The following is an 18,124-nucleotide window of genomic DNA, read 5'->3' as shown; positions in this document are numbered from 1 at the left end:
CAAATACAATATGAGTTTTATTGGCAAACCTCCTGCCTCAGACTTCTACCTGGACCTAATGTAAAGCCATAAAAGCAAAGTACCTTAAAATTGCCCTCAATCAACTTGTCTCTGAGGCAGGAACCTACGCTGCTGCAGAAACATCCCAGGGGGTAATCAGGGGAGGCCCCAACAACCCAGGCCCCTCAAATCCCTGGCTCCACCGTCCCCTGTGAGGGGGATCCTTTAGCTCCCTGTGCCTTGAACACCTCCCCCGCCACTTCCCCCCCACCCCGCCCCTGTGTGCAGTTTGTCTACTCTCTCTTGAATTGGAAAATTCCGTGAGACCACAGGCAGCAGAGAGGTGAACGAGTGCAGATCCTAACGACTGTGTTACGGTAAGCAGGTGACTACACCTCTGAGTGTCGAGGCCAGCTACAGAACTGGGGGGCCCAGTTCAAAATGAAAAGGCAGGGTTCCTTGTTCAAAATGTATCCAGAATTCCAGTAGTGAAAGCGGAGCCTTAAACTGAGCAGAGGCCCCTTCTCTGCACAAGGCCCTGAGTGGGGCACACATCCCTGTACACGCATGAAGCCGGTGTAACTCACTCCAAGGGGTCAAGGTTGGGGGGCGGGTTCATGACAGCCCTAACGACAGTAACTGGCACTTGATGAAAGTGAGATTCTTCCTCCTTTCCCCAAAGTACATCAGACTCTTACTCAACCACCAAGGCCCCAGTGTCACCTCCTTTGAAAAGCCTTCCTGAGTCCCTGGGTCTGAACCGCTCAGCCCCTCTTCCGTGATGCTCTTTGATGCCCGCATCAGGAGGGCGTGTGCCTCCACCTCACCCACCTGCAAGCAGGCTGGCCGGGGATGCGGCTTCACCTGGCCTCTGCCCTTCCCACCCTGGGACCAGGCACCCTGCCTCCTGACTAAGACACTGTCAATAACAGGAGATGACCGGAATTTCGCATCTGAGGGCTGGGCGGGCACTTGGGAAATCATCGGATTTTCCCCAGGTTGGAAAAAATGCAGCAGCCATGCCATTCCCATTGAACAGATGACACCACAGAGGCCTAGAAGCCAGGGCATGGAGCCGGGGAGGGAGAAGCAACATCCCTATTTGCTGATCTTCACGATGCAACCCAGCCAATGGAACACCAGATGAGCTTGCTATGTGCCATGCTTGTTTCAATAAAATAAAATCACCTAAAGCCTACAGTCATCTTGTTTGGCAATGGGGGCGGACTTTCTCAGGCTTGCTAGGTCTGCGAGGGTGAATGGAACAGGGAGCATGGCTCTCCATGGAAATGCCAAAGAACAGGATGGGAGCTGATTTTCTTATTTGCAAAGCTCTCAAAGATATGCCTCATCTAACACCAGCTTGTTGTTATTTACCCATGAGCCAGTATCACGTGACCTCTGCAAGTCAAATATGCCTTATTTACATTAAAGAAACGCTTTGGGATGCGTTTTGGGTGGCTCAGATGGTAAAGAATCTGCCTGCAATGCAGGAGACCCAGGTTAGATTCCTGGATTAGAAAGCCTTCCTGGAGAAGGGACTGGCTCCCCACTCCAGTATTCTTGCCTGGAGAATTCCATGGACAGAGAAGCCTGGCAGCCTACAGTCATGGGGTTGAAAGGAGTTGGACATGACTGAGCAACTAACACTTTGGGATAAACACCCCCAAATTAAAGTCCCAGGGGCAGAGGCATTCAATTTACAAATAATCCTTGCATTGAAACCTTCTCTTTAAACACAAAGGTACCTAATCCATACCTCTTTAGTGAAGGCAGGGTCCTACATACTGGATTTTCTGAAAGTGAGGCTTGCCTGGATCATTCTTACACATTTCTGGAGCAAACAAGGATGCTTTATAATAAGCAAAAAGCGAATATTGACTGGAGAGATCATTAAGCCACAATTAAATATTAATATTTGCTGTAAAGAACACAGTAACATGAGATTTAAAGGTTCCTTACAAAAATGTTGCAAAATGACCTAGGACTTGGCAGAAGCTCATCCCTGCTAGTTGGTCTCCTGTTTGCAGTCGCGCTACTGTGCGCAGCTGGAGCTGCTGGGCGCCGTCCCTGCCCAAGCTCCAAGCTGCCTGGAAAGGCATGGCTTGTTTGATATGGGGCTAGAGGTGCGGAGGAGGAGCAAGTCAGGCAACTGTCCATCACAGCAGGTCTGCAGGTGGACACAGACCCATAGACTTGCATCCCATGCCTCAACCCCAAGTCCAGGGTCAGTTTCCAAAGCAGAAGGAGGCAGCCAAGCTTACAGCCCCTATAGCCCAAGTCAGGAAGTTGGGTCTCCCCCAATCAGTGGTGATGGTAGGATGCTGTTTCTAACTGTGGCTGCTGCTGCTGCTGTCGCTTCAGTCGTGTCCGACTCTGTGCGACCCCATAGAGGCAGCCCACCAGGCTCCCCTATCCCTGGGATTCTCCAGGCAAGAACACTGGAGTGGGTTGCCATTTCCTTCTCCAATGTAGGAAAGTGAAAAGTGAAAGTGAAGCCGCTCAGTCGTGTCCGACTCTTCGCGACCCCAAGGACTGCAGCCCACCAGGCTCTTCCATCCATGGGATTTTCCAGGCAAGAGTACTGGAGTGGGGTGCCATCGCCTTCTCCATCTAACTGTGGAGGGTTTTCCAATTCTCCAAGTCCATTCATAAAGGACCCCTTTTTAGGTTATGGCATATAAAGTTGAGAGAGGCTGGATGACTGCCCACAGGGTTAATGAGGAAGGAGGATCAGGGTTCATCCCTGTCTCTGGAGGCCAAAGGTGCTCCTCCCACTGTCAGCCAAGCATCTTGGGAAAGTGAGCCATCGGCTCAGTAAGTCCCTCAGAGTAATTCTTTACTGTGTCCAGATACACATAGGCGCATGAGCTGCACGACTCCAGTCAATGCAGCAAAATGCGGGAGCCATGTCACAACACTCACCTGTGCTTCTGTTTGGTGTCCTATTCCCAAGGCTAACTTTTCAGGAGAGAGGGGTACAAGGCTTGTTTGCCATGATCCAATTCCTAATCCTTTTTAAAATACTTATCTTTACTTATTTGCCTGCGCCTGCTCTTGTTGCGGCACACAGGATCTTCAGTGTCTGTTGACATGTGGACCTTTAGCTGCAGCATGTAAACTCTTGGTTTCAGGATGTGGGATCTAGCTCCCTGACCATGGACTGAACCTGGGTCCCAACACTGGGAGCTTGGAGTCTTAGCCACTGAACCACCAGGGAAGTTTCCAGTTCATAATTCTTAACGTCATCTATGAAAGGCAAAGAGCCCAGGTAGATACCTGGGCTGAACCCAACAGATGGCAACACCCAAGTGCCTTCTAGAACTACTTCCCCCTCCTCCATAGGGCTGTTTGCAGCCACAGGGACCCGCCAGACAAGGGCGGGGAAGGAGTGCCTTTCCTGAATCTGAAGTCTGAAGCAACTCTAGTGGGGGCAGGAGGTTGGATAATCGTGTCTGCTTTACCAAGTGGCACACACCTGACATGCACGGGCCCAGCAAACATTAGCAGAACTTTGCTAAGTAATGACCCTGCCATTGCTGGGTCAATACTGAGGCCTCCATTCATCCCATGGGAATTCAGGGGCTCTTAGTGACCATCTGTCCCCACACCCCATCTCATTTAACCCCGAGAACAACTCTAGGAGGTGGGCAGAATCTTACAGTGAAGGCAATGGAGGGTCCCTGAAGTTAAGCCCTGGGCTCAAGGTCACAAAGCCAATCAGCCAGATTTTGAACCCAGGAGAACCAGACTCCATACCCACTTTTCCTCCCATCCTTCTTGCAGAGGGTCACCTGATGGGCACTCAGCTTCTAGCCTACACACTGTCCAACAGGCGGTTAGCCAGCCTCTCTCCTGGTCCTCTCCTAGGGGTTTGACCCACACCTCCTCCACCGAGGCTGGCGCCTGTCCCCCCACTCCTCCCACCTCCCTTCCCCGTGGGCACAACTGGCTCTGCATTCCTGGAGTGCAGGCCCGAGTTGGGCCCACAAAGGAGGATCCAAAGTAATTCAGCTCATAAATCACGGCCATTGTGAATTTCCCTTTTAGCCACAGGCAAAGTCAAACTTTTCCTTCCCCCACTGCAGTTAACCACTCTCGGTTCTCTGTATCTCTCCTGGCTCCTTCTGGCCAGGGGCCAGCGCTCAATTATTAATTAATCTGGGAGGTGCAGGTTGCATTCTTGGCCACCTAACCACTTCCTCCCTGGTCAGGAACTCACAGGCCAGGCCCTTTCAGATACATCAAGAGTCTCACAACATCCCAGCCCTGTGTCGTGGCCATAACTGCAAGAAAGGATGCTTCATACCAGAGTTAAAAATAACAGCAGAAAACCCAAACACTCAGAAGTCTCCTTTTCCAACTCCATCCCAGAGTGTCTACCCTACCTGTGTGCAAAAGCACAGCGTGCCTCAGTTTCCCATCTGTAAAACGGGGCTACAACATCTCCCTCAACGTGTGTGTGTGCGTGCGTGCATGCGTGCACGCGTGTGTGTGTGTATGTGTAGGTAGGGGGAAGGTGGTGCTTCTAACTTCACCTGTTCGCTTTAGCCTCAGGAAAAGGTTAAACGATGAAGAAAAATGATGGGAGCTGGGTGAGCAGAGGGCAGGAGAGGCTACAGCTGTGTTCAGGTTTATTCAAGTGGTTCAGGTGAGTTCAGGCGTGAGGAAGAGGATAGAAGTGTGAGCCCCTCTTTGGGTCAAGTCTTTGGGAGGTCTTTATACAGACAAACACCCCAAGAAAAGTGGGGATCAACAGAACAAGGTGACCAACCTCAGTGTGAAATGTAGTCCCCTGTAACAGTGAGGTTCAATTGTGAAATCAGAGCAAAGCTCTCCTGAGATCAGTGCCAAAGCCTTCGGCTAAGTGGCACCATTAATTCCTGATTAGAAGTCACGCTGAAGGGTTGATGCCAATGCTAGTGGGTGAATGTCAAAGGTAAGCTGTAAGACCAGTGAAGGACAAAAAGGATAGAGAGTACATATCAGGTTAGCCATGAAATTAAAAGATGCTTTCTCCTTGAAAGGAAAGCTATGACAAACCTAGACAGCGTATTAAAAAAGTAAGGACATCACTATGCCAACAAAGGTCCGTCTAGTCAAAGCTATGGTTTTTCCAGTAGTCATGTATGGACCTGAGAGTTGGACTATAAAGAAAGCTGAGCACTTAAGAATTGATGCTTTTGAACTGTGGTGTTGGAGAAGGCACGTGAGAGTCCCTTGGATTGCAAGGAGATCCAACCAGTCCATCATAAAGGAAATCAGTCCTGAATATTCATTGGAAGGACTGATGCTAAAGCTGAAGCTCCAATACTTTGGTCACCTGATGCGAAAAGCTAACTCATTGGAAAAGACCCTGATGCTGGGAAAGATTGAAGGCAAAAGGAAAAGAGTGTGGCAGAGGATGAGATGGCTAGATAGCATCACTGACTCCATAGACGTGAGTCTGAGCAAACCCCAGGAGATAGTGAAGGACAGGGAAGCCTGGTGTTCGGCAGGCCACTGGGTCACAAAGGGTTGGATGTGACAGCAACTGAACAATGACAAGATATCAGGTCATAAATAAAGGAGAAATATCTGTTGTTGCTGGAAACTGCTGCCAAGTATCCTTTGGTCACCTCGTCTCCTCCATCCTCCACTGGCCACATACACATCCCCCAGGAGTCAGCCTCACCCACAGTGTCCCAGTTAAGCTCTGCGAACTCAAGCCCTCAGGGTTTAGTCTAGGAAGGCACTTTGAAATCTCATGCTTTATCTACTCCATGATTTTGATCAGATAAGACAAACATTTGTCTCCCAAGCCTTCTTACAGCATTGACGTTCTGGGGAGGAAGGGACACTTTTGGCTTCCCTTACCCTATGCACTGAGGCTCTTGGATAAAACGTGCATGCTGCCAAAATAAATTATCATACACATACATAAAGTATCACTAATCAGGACCCATAAATCCAGAGTTGGTAATAATTCCGAAAGCAGCTGGGTTGAAGTTAAAAAAAAAGTTTTGATAAACAAATGCAAAATATAAATAAGGTTCAGGAGAACTGTTTATTCTACTAGCGCTGTATAAACAACGGGCATACCAATCACAAATCACTCTTATCTGTGCACTAAAGCACATCTCCAAATGACCTCTAACGGGAAACATTATCCAGTTAGCATCACCGTCTGTGGTACTAGAACATCACAAAGTTTGGTTCCCAGACGCTAACCTTTCCAATCACCCACCCCTCAATGGCCTGAACTGGTGAGCCCCTGGGTTTTCAGTGCTCCCCTTCTGTGCATCTGGAAAAGAAGCCACTTGGGGGGGCTACACTTCCAGCGCCCCCAGGTCGCTCAGCGGCCGCCCAGGAAGGAGAGGGAGCCCTTGGCTCCCACAAGCCAACGTGCCACCCAATTATCTCCGTGCCCATCTGAAAGAAGCAGCTCTTCCTAGGGCGTGTGGCCAGGGGACGCAGCCAACTGGGGCGTTTCCACGTGAGAGCGGGTGGGCAGGGGCCCCACCCCATGTGGAAACCCCTCAGGCGTCAACTGCAGCAGGGGAACCCGGGATGTTTATGGCTTCCTCGGTGATTTCTAAATGAGCCAGGCCCCACATTTCTCCCTGGGAGGAAGTGCATTTCACCTCCGGGGGATGGGGGTAGAGGGTGGCCACTGATGGTTTCTGAGAGGCAGGCTAGGTGAGGGGACCGAAGATTCGGCTCAGGGAGTCGGGGGTGGCAGGAAGAGGCCCGGGCACGGCTGGGAAGCCGTCAAGCTGAGAGGGTGTGTTGGTCCTGGCCCGGGAGGACAGACTGCGAGGCCCCAGCGAGGCGGGCAGAGGGCCAAGCTGGAAATACCGAGGGCTGCTCCAGCGCGAGGAGATGGCCCTGCCAAGTCAGGGAGGCGGCACTGACGGGGGAATGGCAGGTTCCGGCCGGGCGGGTCCCCAAGGCCACCGAGTCAGGAGCAACCGCCTGTGTCTCTGGGCACGTGGGGGCTGGAGCCGTGCCAGGGAGACCTGGAGCCGCCAGCCTCCCCGGGGTGCCCCTGTCCTGGCGCTACCCCACAGCCTGCCTGCCTAGGGACCCCAGAGAAAGGCAGAGCCTCCCCCCAGCCCGCCCCCCAAGGGGCACTGACCTCAGGCTCAACTTTGAAGCTGAAAGACTGTTCTCCCTCCACCCCCCACCTCCTAGATCCAGAGCTGCCGCCCCCCATCCTAAGACCACCACCCCACGGCTCCAGTCCTCTGCACGTTCCTGACATCTTCTGGATCACCAAGACTCTGGAGCACCCACTGGGTGATGAAGCCAGCCTCAGAAGTGCCCCTTAGGCTAGCAGGGCCTCTCGCCCGTGTCCCATGGGGAAGATGCATCCTGTGTCTTGCAGGGTGGGGAAGCCAGGTGCACTGGGGGATGCTTTTCTCCCTGTCCCTACCAATCCCTTTGCACTCCTGCACCCCTTCCTTGGGCTTCACATATTGCTATCAGGTAAGACCAACAAAACAATGAAGGCTGGGGCTTGCCATATGCCTACATCTGCCCCCAGATGGACGTCCTGCCATGGTCACCATGGGTTCTATAGTTGACCCACAGTTTGGCCAGAAGGATCTTCACCCACATGTTTGGAATCTGGGCATCCTCTAGGTTTGACCCTCTCCCTCCTCGTGGTCTTTACCATCAAACAGGCAGACCGACTCACTTACTTACAGAGACCCACCAAGAACCGGATCCTAGCAGGTCACTCATGCCAGAGTCTGACCATCTCTACCTTCCCAAGGCACCCCCGCTCCTGATTGCTCCCACCCAGCCACGAGAGCTGCCCTGCCCAGGCCTGGAATATGCAGGGCCCCACCCTGAAACCCTGAAAGCAATTCCCTGAGGGGAAAGAGTGGGAAGGATGTTTTCAAGAACCACTCATTGTGGGTTTGGGGTCCAGCCAACATAAGTGCCACGGAGAGGCAAGAACAGCATTTGCCCAGGAGGTGGGGCTCCTCTCTCACGCTCACGTCATGCCTACTGTGTGCAAGAGTGCACCAACCCGGACTCCCTGAAAGCAGGAATCATCAGTCCTGTGGCAAGGAGTGTGTGTCAAAGGAAATCAGAGAGGCTCTTGTTTCTGTAAACATCAGTCCTTCTGGTCAGTTCCAAGTTATTTAGTGGGCTACACACACACATTTTTTTCCCTCAAACCAAGAGTCCTCCTTAAGACTTCCAGTCTGAGGGGAATAAAAGAAACTGCATAAACATTCTCTGCAGCTGGCCCATAGGAAGTGAGCTCTGGACCGGGCGTGTAACTAACTGCAAGCCTGCAGAAAGTCTGCTCCCTTTCAGTTCCGAGGGGCATTTCCCTGCTCCCAGTTCAAAATGGAACCTGTCACTCGGGAAATCCACCCACCACCCCAATGGGTCATGTGAATGTCTCCGAGTTGAGGGTGAGGAGGGGCATGCCTGTCTTCGATTGGTGGAAACTCGGAAAATTACAGGGTACTCCAGAACACACTGTCTAACAGCAAAAGCATGCTGATTTCAAAGAGAAACTCGGAGGAAGTAGAAGAATCAAAAGGATACCTGGGGAGCTGTTCACTGTTAGCGCCAGAGCTTATCCAGCCCAACCTCCTCCCTTTACAGAAGAGGAAACTGAGGCTCAGAGAGCAGAAATCACTTGCCAGAGGTTAGGCAGCAGAGCTGGGCCTCGTGGCTAGGGAGCCTGTCTCTAAGGAACGACTTGCTCCTCAGTATCACTGGGCTCAAGGAACAAATCTCCTGATGAGCCTGGCCAACAGGAATTATTTTTGCAAAAGGGTCTGTTTGTTTGTTCTTGTGGGTAGCAGGCAAAGAGGTCTTCCTCGCATGGCTGTCAGAACGACTCCCCGCCTCTGCCTGAGAAGTGACCCGCCCCGGGCTGGCCGGCACCAACACAGACTCTCAGGCAAAGGATGTGCGTTGCAAAAATGGGGCAAAGTTTCCTATTCTGAAGATAACATTGTAAGACACAGGAAGTCTCCAAGCAGAGCCTGAGTTTCCAGAAGGTCTCTGCACACCCATTCGCAACCACTTCCATAGCGCAGGGTTCCTAGAGGTCCGAGGCTAAGGGCTGGGGCTGGGGCCAGGGGAGGGGAGGGCTGTGGAGGGCGCCAGTGCTGGGAAGGGGCAGCAGCTGTGGCCCAGGTAAGGGTCCAGAGAAGGCTTTTCAGGCCCCAGGCTCTCTGACCCTCCCTGCAACACAGACTCCTCTCTGAAGCCCAGCTTCTTTAACTGAAAGATAAAAGGGTTAAAAGAACCAGTGTTTCCCCTGCTTTGGGCCCTTCTGTCCAGATTCCCAGGCCCCACCCCTGGAGATTCTGATTCATGGGTCCTGGGTGGAGCCCAGGAATCTATGTTTTTCACAAGATTTAAGAGGCCCCTTTCTGGCTGATATGTCACGATCCCATGAGGAGAGGGTTCAGCAGCCTGGCATGGTAGTGACAGAGCTGGCCTCCCCAGGGGATGGATGACAGGGGCAGGAAGGAGACCAAACCGAATCGACTTCCTAGCATTAGACAGACGTGGCGGCCCCAGCGCCAGGCCGGGAGACCAGCCGGGAAGGCGACACTCTGGAGCCACCGCGGATGGTCCTGACTCAGTGCATCTGGGCGTGTTTGAGCACAGGCCCTGGGGACAGCATGCACCTCCTCGTGGGATCCTGCGTCAGGGGCCTCAGCTCGAATCCCAGTTCTGCCACTTGCTAGCTGTGTGTCAGGGATGAATGGCCTTAGCCTCTCTGGGCCTCAGGCTCCCTATCTGTGAAATGGGATCAAGAGCATCCAGGACAAAGAATCGTGGGATAGGGAACAACTGTGCCAGGAGCTGACATGTCCTGCTAGCTCACCCCATGGCAGGCATCTAGTTCCCACAACAACTCTGGGGGGGGGGGGGGGTGGAGGCGGGGGTAGGGGGGAATATTATTAATCGCCCGTTCACTGGACACTGAGGAAATTGAGGCCTCCTGACTCATCCAAGGTCACCCATTGGTAAAGGGGTGTTGGTGGGACTCACAAGCACGCAGTCTAACCTCCGCTTCCAGGGGGCGTGCGAGAGGCAGGGAGGCTCTCTCTCCATGGACGCCCCTTTCCATATCCAGTCACTGCTCAGAGCCCCCACAGGGCACAAGGCGGGTCTCCCGGGGGTCAGGGGACCGGGTGCACCTCTGCCCTCAGAACTCCAAGCCTGGGGAAGAGAGGACATGACCACCAAGAACCTAAGTGAGGGGCAGCGAGGCAAAGAAGGCTGGGCCACCAAATTCATTCAGAAGGATGCTGAGGGGGACCACGGAGGGGTGGAAGGGGTGGGGAGTGGAGCTTCGGGGCTGAGGGCTGGGCTGGGAAAGGCACATGGGCAAAAGTCAAGGCAAGAGCAGCCTTCTGAGGCCAGATCACAGAATACGGAAGGGCTCATGGAGAAAAGAGAGTCTGTGGGCATCGGTGAGGGCTGTGCCCGTGGGTGTTGGGGGCACAAGGAGCCACAGGAAGGTGGTGGGCAAGGAGAGTCAGGGCATACATCCCTCCATCCCACTGACTATTAGCTCATTCAGGGTGGGGACCCTGCCTACAACTGGGTGTGTTTAACACTGGGAGACAGGTGGATTTTGTAGGTGGGGCTTCCACAACTGTGGAAGCACATAATGCTGAAGAGGCAGAGCTTTTTCAACCTTATCTTGACCCATCAAGTCCATTTCGAGACAAGACAGACCACTCTAAACAACCTGGAGGAGGAACAGGGTCCTGGCATAGGACAATGGGACAAGCACCAGGAAATACACAGACACACACAGTGCAAAATGTTTGCAGTGGTCTTCATAAAATCCTCTTTCTCTCTCTCGTCTCCTAGATCTGTCAACTTCGGAAAGCACCATGTTACAAACTCCCATTCTTCTGGAGGTTTGTCAAATTCCCTTTTTATTTCTGTCTATCTTTTGTGTTGCTGTTCTTGTTTAGTCGCTAAGTCATGTCCAACTCTTTGTGACCCCACGGATTGTAGTCCCCCAGGCTCCTCTGTCCATGGAATTCTCCAGGCAAGAATGCTGGAGTGGGTTGCCATTTCCTCCTCCAGGGGATCGAACCCAGGGACTGAACCCTCATCTTCTGCTTGGCAGGTGGATTCTTTACCACTGAGCCATCAGGGGAGCTCTATCCATCTTCTGATTTATTAGAGATTTCAAAACTATGTTGCTAAGTGTATAAAGATTCTTGATTATTATATCTTTCTGGCCGTTTTAGCTTTGACCGATGTCAGGGGTCAGCAAACGCCAAATGTGGCCTGCCACTTGTTTGGGGTACTGAAGTTTTACTGGAACATAATCACGAGCATTGTGGTGTGTGTGTGTGTGTGTGTCTGTGAGTGTGTGTGTGTGTGTGTGTGTGTCTGTGCGTGCGTGTGTGTGTGTGTGTGTGTGTGTATGCCATGAGCATTGTGGTATGTGTGTGTCTGTGAGTGTGTGTGTGTGTGTGTCTGTGTGTGTGTGTGTGTGTGTGTATGCCATGAGCATTGTGGTATGTGTGTGTCTGTGAGTGTGTGTGTGTGTGTGTCTGTGTGTGTGTGTGTGTGAGTATGCCACAACAGCAGAGCTCGGCAGTGGGACAGAAACAGAACAGCCTGCAAAGCCGACAATGTTTATCTAGCCCTTTACGGCAAAGTCTGCCAACCCTTGATCTTTGTAAAGTTTGCCTCTTTGTTCCTTCTAATGCTCTTTTGCCTGGAATTATATTACCTTGTGTTAATACTGCTGCACTTGCTTTCTCTCTGTTTAGCACTGACTTAGATTATCTTCCCTATCCCACCAGCCTCCACCAATTCTCTTCAGTTTCAACCTCCCTATATGCTTTTGTTTAGCTATGTCTCTCCTGGAAACTGAGCGTGTAGCTGGATTTATGGAAATAGTCTGAACGCGTCCGTGATGCTTTCGTGATGGTCACTAGTGTCCGGATTTGCCGTGCTGTTATTTTTTAATCTACCTCGTCTCGTTGCTGTTTTCACCCTGCTGCGGTTAACCCTCAGAAGGAAAGTCGCAGGGAAAGAGAGGGAGACTTCTGCTTTGCCAGTATATTTTCAGTGTTATAAAAAGAGGCTATAACTACATTGCTTGTGTGATGACATGCTACTTTATATTTAGTAATAAAAAGGAGAGTGTTAAGGAACCAAGGGTCATGAATATACAAGGATCCATGTGATGAATTCTTCAGGCAACACAAGTTCCAGTCACCCTTCCCTTCCCACCACCTCCACCCGCAGACATACACAAAGACAACAACCACTTTATATAAATGGGGTTTGCATAATGTGGACTTGGCTTCAAGGAGGGTCCCTGGTCCTCTCCGTCAGCCTCACCAGAAACCAGTCCCTCGAGGCCACGGGAAACTGCTCCCTGAGGTCACCTAGCCTGCCAAGGAGGCCGTCCCTCCATCCCTGGCCCTAGCCCGGCCATCTCCACGTCTGCAGCGGGCCCGATCCCCAGTGCCCGAGCCCATCGCGTTCCGCCCGCCCGCGGCTCTGTTGTCCTGCCAGCACTTCCTTCGCAGCTCAGTGGACATTCCAGCATCTAGGGCGTGTGTGCGGAATGCGGCGATCCGGGCAGGCCCAGCCAGGCGCCTTCCAGCACTGAATCGCTGCCCCCACGCTCCCAGCTGGCCCCACCTCCAGAATCTCCTTTAGCCCACTCCAGAAGGCTGGAGCCAGGCGAGCCCTCCAAGAGACAGGGGGGCGAGGCCCTGAAAGGGGCCAGGGTCAAGATGTACCAGCCCCCAACCCAGGGACTCAGAGAGAGACCCATCCTCAGGGCCTGACCCCCCCAACCCCATCACCAAAGGAGCCAGCAAGAGTGATGCCCTGGGTTTGAGCTCTGCCCCTGGCAAGTCCCCTGCCAGTCTGGGCCTCTGCCCCCACTCAGTAAAATAATCTGCCCACTCTCTCCTGACACCACGGGAGTCCTTGTCATTCTGGGTGAGTCCTCATTAAAGAAAGGGTGGCTGGGGGCGGCGGGGGTGGGGGCGGTTCCCACACTGAAGAGAAGGGGTGTGTCCTACTATATCTGACCCAGATCCTGGTACCCACAGACCCCAGGTTCACTCGCATGTCACACCTCTCTTCCTGTGTCCTCCCGTGGGGACCCAAGTTGGCAGTGTGTGAGGATGTTGTAAAAGCATTCCCTGAACACCTGCTGGGCTTCAGGCCAGAGCTTCTCACACTGGCCTCCTCCATTAGATCCTGACAGAGGAGATGCGGACTCTCACCTACACTGTATACATGGGGAAACTGAGGCTTAGGGAGAAGAAACAATTTACCCAGGTCACAGAAGACAGCCAAGCAGCAGAAGCCCTTCCCCACAGCTCCAAGTCTCAGAACTCTCAGGGTATGTCTATATTAGCTATAGCCGCCTCAGGTAAATATGAAGCCGAACTTCCCTTGGCACATGAGAGTCAAGCCCAAACCACCCCCGCCCCAGCAGGGGGGGGGAGGGGGCAGATCTCTTCCTAGAGAGAAGAACCAGCCAAAATAGCCACAAGGCAAAAACACCCTGACCCCCCCACTCTCACCTCTGTCCAGAGGACCCAGCTTATGCCTCAAGCCACCATGCTCCTAATTTGCTGTGTGACTTTAGGCAAGTCACCTCCCCACTCTGAGCATCCATTCCCTCAAAACAAGGGGGCTGAACTGTAAGAAACTCTGGTGTCCCTTCAGTCCAGTTCCACCCATGACTGAAACTGACTGAGTCGCCTCTGGAAGAATTTGCTGTGTATGGGACCCCTCCCCTCTGTGGGCATGTGGGATGGAGGGGAGGGCAGCCAGCGCAATGGAAAACAAATATTTTCAAGGGCTGGGAGTAAACACCATGGTTGGCATGGCAGAGCCGGCGGAGTTGCTGAACTAGAATCCTGAAACCGTTAAAAATAGGAAAAGAAACGGTACAGTTCACATATTTTGCAAAGCTAAGTTAAATCAACATCTGCAAAAAATATCCCCGTTAAACGGAATAGCAGGATTTCATTAAGTAAATTGCAAGTTGGCAAAAATTCTGAAAGAAAGGGGAAAAGCCACGGGCTGGCCTGTAATTTAAACCTTATTTTAACTGTGACAGCATGACTGCAAAGGGCTCCATTTCCAAACGAAAGGAAAAAAATAAAGCCTAAAAAAAAAAAAATTTTTTTTTTTTTTAAAAAGGGCCTCCTGCACTCCCAGGCATGGGGCCCCTCCCCCTAGCTTCCACGGACCCACAGTATTTTCAGTAATTATAACGTTACCTAGTTTTCCCATGGATGTAACAAATGAGGGACAGAGAAGGGGGAGGTGTGGGGAAGAGGGAGGAAAACGTGAGCACACAGACAAAGTCACCATTGTCGCCGCTAATTAGGTTTTTTTTAACCAAAATGGCTTGAAGCACAGAACTCTGGGAATCTTTTCCTTCCTCCAGGAGGCCTTTCTGTTTAACCCCACTGTGGGTTCTGCTGGCTGGAAGCCCCATGCAGAGGTGGGGGCCAAGCCCAGCCTGGCCCTTGAGCGGGACATTACCACCCGGCCCCCACTGTGATGGCCCAGCCTCTCACCTCGGGCAGGCTCTTCCTGCCCCGAGCCTCAGTTCCTCATCCCTAAAATGGAGGTGGCAACAGCAGCTGCCTCACCCGGGCTAGTGCTAGGAGGTCAGCGCTGAGCACCCTGTCAGCCACAGAGTACCCACAAAGTCCGGGGACATGCTGCGGGTTCTTCCACCTGGAGCCCAGGTAGGGCCATTTCTGCAGGTGAGCAGAAGGCTCCAGTGGCGATCACAGCGCCCTGGGGTCATCCAAGGATGACCTTAGCAAAATAATATTCTCCTCACAATGGACTTGAGCCAGAAGGTATCATCTACTCGGTTCTTAACGCTTGTATCCTTCTTTAGCAATGGAACATTCACTGCCCTTTGTCTCCCATATAGAATCTTACTGTTAATCTCAGGATCTAAAACAGGCAAAAGGACAGCTACTCCTTCCCTCATGCTTTAGAGCAGCACCTGAAAAAGTGTGAAAAATACGGATCCACGCTGTCCCCTCTCCTGGTACAAAAGGGGGAAACTGAGTAACAGTCATAGACCATGATTTGTTAATTTCAGGGCAGGCGGGGACTCTGGGAAGTGTGGTCCTGCACGCTGCAGGGGCCTGGGGATCCACGCGGGCATGTTTGGGACCATCCTGTGAGCAAACAGGAACTTTCTGACAGCTTCCCAGCCTGATGATGACTCCTCAACATGAAGGTCACCCTCAGAGCTGGGCCATGACCCCCCCACAGTCCTAAGGAGTTTTTGAAAAGTAAGGACGGCACTAGAACCAACACATTTGATTAGCTGCCCGAGTTTCCAGAAAATTCAAAAATAGAGTGAATGAGCGAGCAGTCCTTATAGACCCAGAAAGGGAAAGACACTTGCCTAAAGTCACACAGCAAGCAAACAGCAGAGGAGGGCCTAGGCACAAGGACAAAGTAGCCTATCCCGAGCTCCAACGGAAGCCTTCTCTTCTGGACGAGGTGAGACACACGGCACCCCCAGACCACAGGGCTCCCCTTTCCCTCCCCCAGCACCTCACTGCTGCCTCTGCAGGCAGCCATAAGGCTCACCCTGTCCTTTGTGCCCTCTTGTCTTAAATGGACTTTATTTTATGAGATCATCTTTTTAACACGAGTTTCTTATTTTTTAAATTGAAGTACAGTTGATTTACAATGTTTCAGGCATACAGCAAAGGGATTCATACACACACACGTTTTCAGATCCTTTTCCATTATAGGTTATTACAAGATCCCTGTGCTATACATCAGATCCTTGTTTTTGTCTATTTTACATATAGCAGTATGTATCTGTTTATCCCCAATTCTTAATTTATCCTCCCCCCTCTTTCTCCTTCGGTAACCGTAAGTTTGCTTTGTATGTCTGTGAGACTGTTGCTATTTTGTAAATAAGTGCATCTGTATCATTAAATGGACTTTTAACCCCTGCACTACTGCCTTAAGTGGACATGTGCCTTTTCTCTGAGCCTTAGTGAACCCGCCTCTAAAATGGGGGTTGATGAACTATACTGCCCCCACTCCCAGTGCTTACAAGAATCATGGGAAAACACTTTATTAAAAATGCCCAACTCTGTGCTGAACAGCTGCTGCTGCTGCTAAGTCGCTTCAGTCGTGTCCGACTCTGTGTGACCCCATAGACGGCAGCCCACCAGGCTCCCCCGTCCCTGGGATTCTCCAGGCAAGAACAGCTAGTAGGCACTTATTCTGCTCAACCCTCTAATGCTTAGCACCGAGTGTGCGCCTGGTACCACCACCACCAAGGGGCAGAAAATAAAACGGGCACATGCATTACCTGAGCTCCTACCACGTGCCACCGGTGGTGTTTCGTGAGGATTTGCATGAACTGTGTGTGTGTGTTCCTGTGCTAGGGGAGCACAGCCAGGGAAGACGTGGGAGTGAACCCCTGCATACTGCAAACTGCAGCCAACTCTCTGAGCAGTGCAATGAGGCAACACCTCAGGCAGGGTCACCTGGAGCCTGGCAAACTCCGACCTTTTTGCAAGTATGACTCTGAACTTGACCCTGCCTTGATTTAAAGACAGCACAAGCAAGAGGCCAGTCAGTAAGAGTGAGCGAGTTCAGAGAACACAAGAGAGTCAAATGGAGACAGAGGAGGGATGAGAAGTGCCCTCCTTGTCTCCAAGGACCAGATAACAATATGACCCATTCATGGAGCTCTTCCTAGAGGCCTGTTATTAAATCAGGCCCCTGAGGTAGGGCTCCCATTATCCCCACTATTATAGAGGAGGACAAATGAGCCCGTGACCACCCACGGTGACTGTGACATTTGACCCCAGAGCTTGAATCCCTAAGCACCCTGCATGCTGCCTTTCGGGCCCTCTGATGGTGAAGGCAGGCAGTGCCAGGAAGCATCACCTGGCTGGGGCTTTTTCCCTCAGCAACACCCTGTCCCCACAAATCTCCACAAGACCAATGAAGCCCTTGCAGCAAGAGGAGGAAAATGTTCTAAGTTTCCATCTCAAGTTCACGAGGCTGTTTAGGGTGAGGCACCAGAGTCATAAAAGGTGGGCAGTGTGTACTGAATCCCGTGAGCCATCCTACCATGGCGGAGGGCTGCAGAGTCCCCAGCAGTCACTCCGGCCAGACCTCGCCAGGAGTTCTGGCCCAGCCCCTAATGCAGTGTGACTTTGAGCGAGTCACTTCCCTTCTGAGAGCTGGGGCTACCCCATCTGTGCAAAAATATCTTGAGCTGAGTGACCCCGATGTTTTACACCCATAACACAGGACCCTTTAAAAAAAGGCCACCCAGAGAGCTGAGAGGGGAGCAGGCATGCAGAGGCAACATGCTCACCCCTGGTGTATGCTGGAGGCACCTCGAGGGAGCCAAGGCAGCAGGACGGCAGAGGTGGAGAGAAGGCACCCGAGGGGCAGTGCTGAGGGGTCTGGGGGCAGGGAGGAGCCCCAGGGGCTCCTTGTAGATGGATGCCTGACTCACAGAAGGTTCAACTCTGCCCAGATCCCACAGCTGGGATGACACATGGGCAGGCTGGGGAGGCTGCTGGCACTGCGGTGGACACTGGATTGCCACTCCCCACCTGGGCACACCATCTGAACCTCAGCACCTTCTGCAGACCTCAGATCCTGAAAGTGCTGAGAACGTCTAATCGGGGCCTCAGGGCCTTTGTGGCAGTGGTGTGGGAGGCTTCAGAGAGGTAGAAAGAAGACAAAGGGGCTTTACAACCTGCTTCATGTGGCCCCCAACTAGCTCCCCGCCCTCTCTGGGGCTCCATGACCTCATCTGCCAAATGGCAATGATTAAACAACCTTCCCAGGGCAGTGTGTTGTAAGAATTCAACAAGACAATACATGAAAACACAGTGCATGTGGTATGCCTTTGGCAAAGGCCACTGGCATCCCCCTGTACTCCTCCCTGGAGTGTCCCTCACTATCCCCAGCCAGGGCGAAAGGTCACCTCCTCCAGGAAGCCCTCCTGCACTCGCCTAGGCGACCCCCACTGGGGTCCCAGAGCAATCCATTCAGATCTTTATAATAAAGAGTTCTGTATGTGGCTTTTAAATTACATGCCTGCTACCATCAAACTGTGAGTACTAAGGGTGAT

General features: G+C 52.2%; 1 protein-coding gene across 2 annotated transcripts in view; it reads right to left on the bottom strand.

The window, feature by feature from the left end:
* The window catches only part of SMAD6 (SMAD family member 6), a 77,206-nt gene that overhangs the window by 11,755 nt on the left and 47,327 nt on the right, over positions 1 to 18,124 (bottom strand). The window lies entirely within an intron of this gene.

The sequence above is a fragment of the Bubalus kerabau genome, chromosome 10 (assembly GCF_029407905.1).
Source record: "Bubalus kerabau isolate K-KA32 ecotype Philippines breed swamp buffalo chromosome 10, PCC_UOA_SB_1v2, whole genome shotgun sequence".
Taxonomy (NCBI): Eukaryota; Metazoa; Chordata; class Mammalia; order Artiodactyla; family Bovidae; genus Bubalus; species Bubalus kerabau.
Note: the sequence above shows the minus strand (reverse complement) of the source record. Positions and strands in the feature narration are given on the sequence as shown.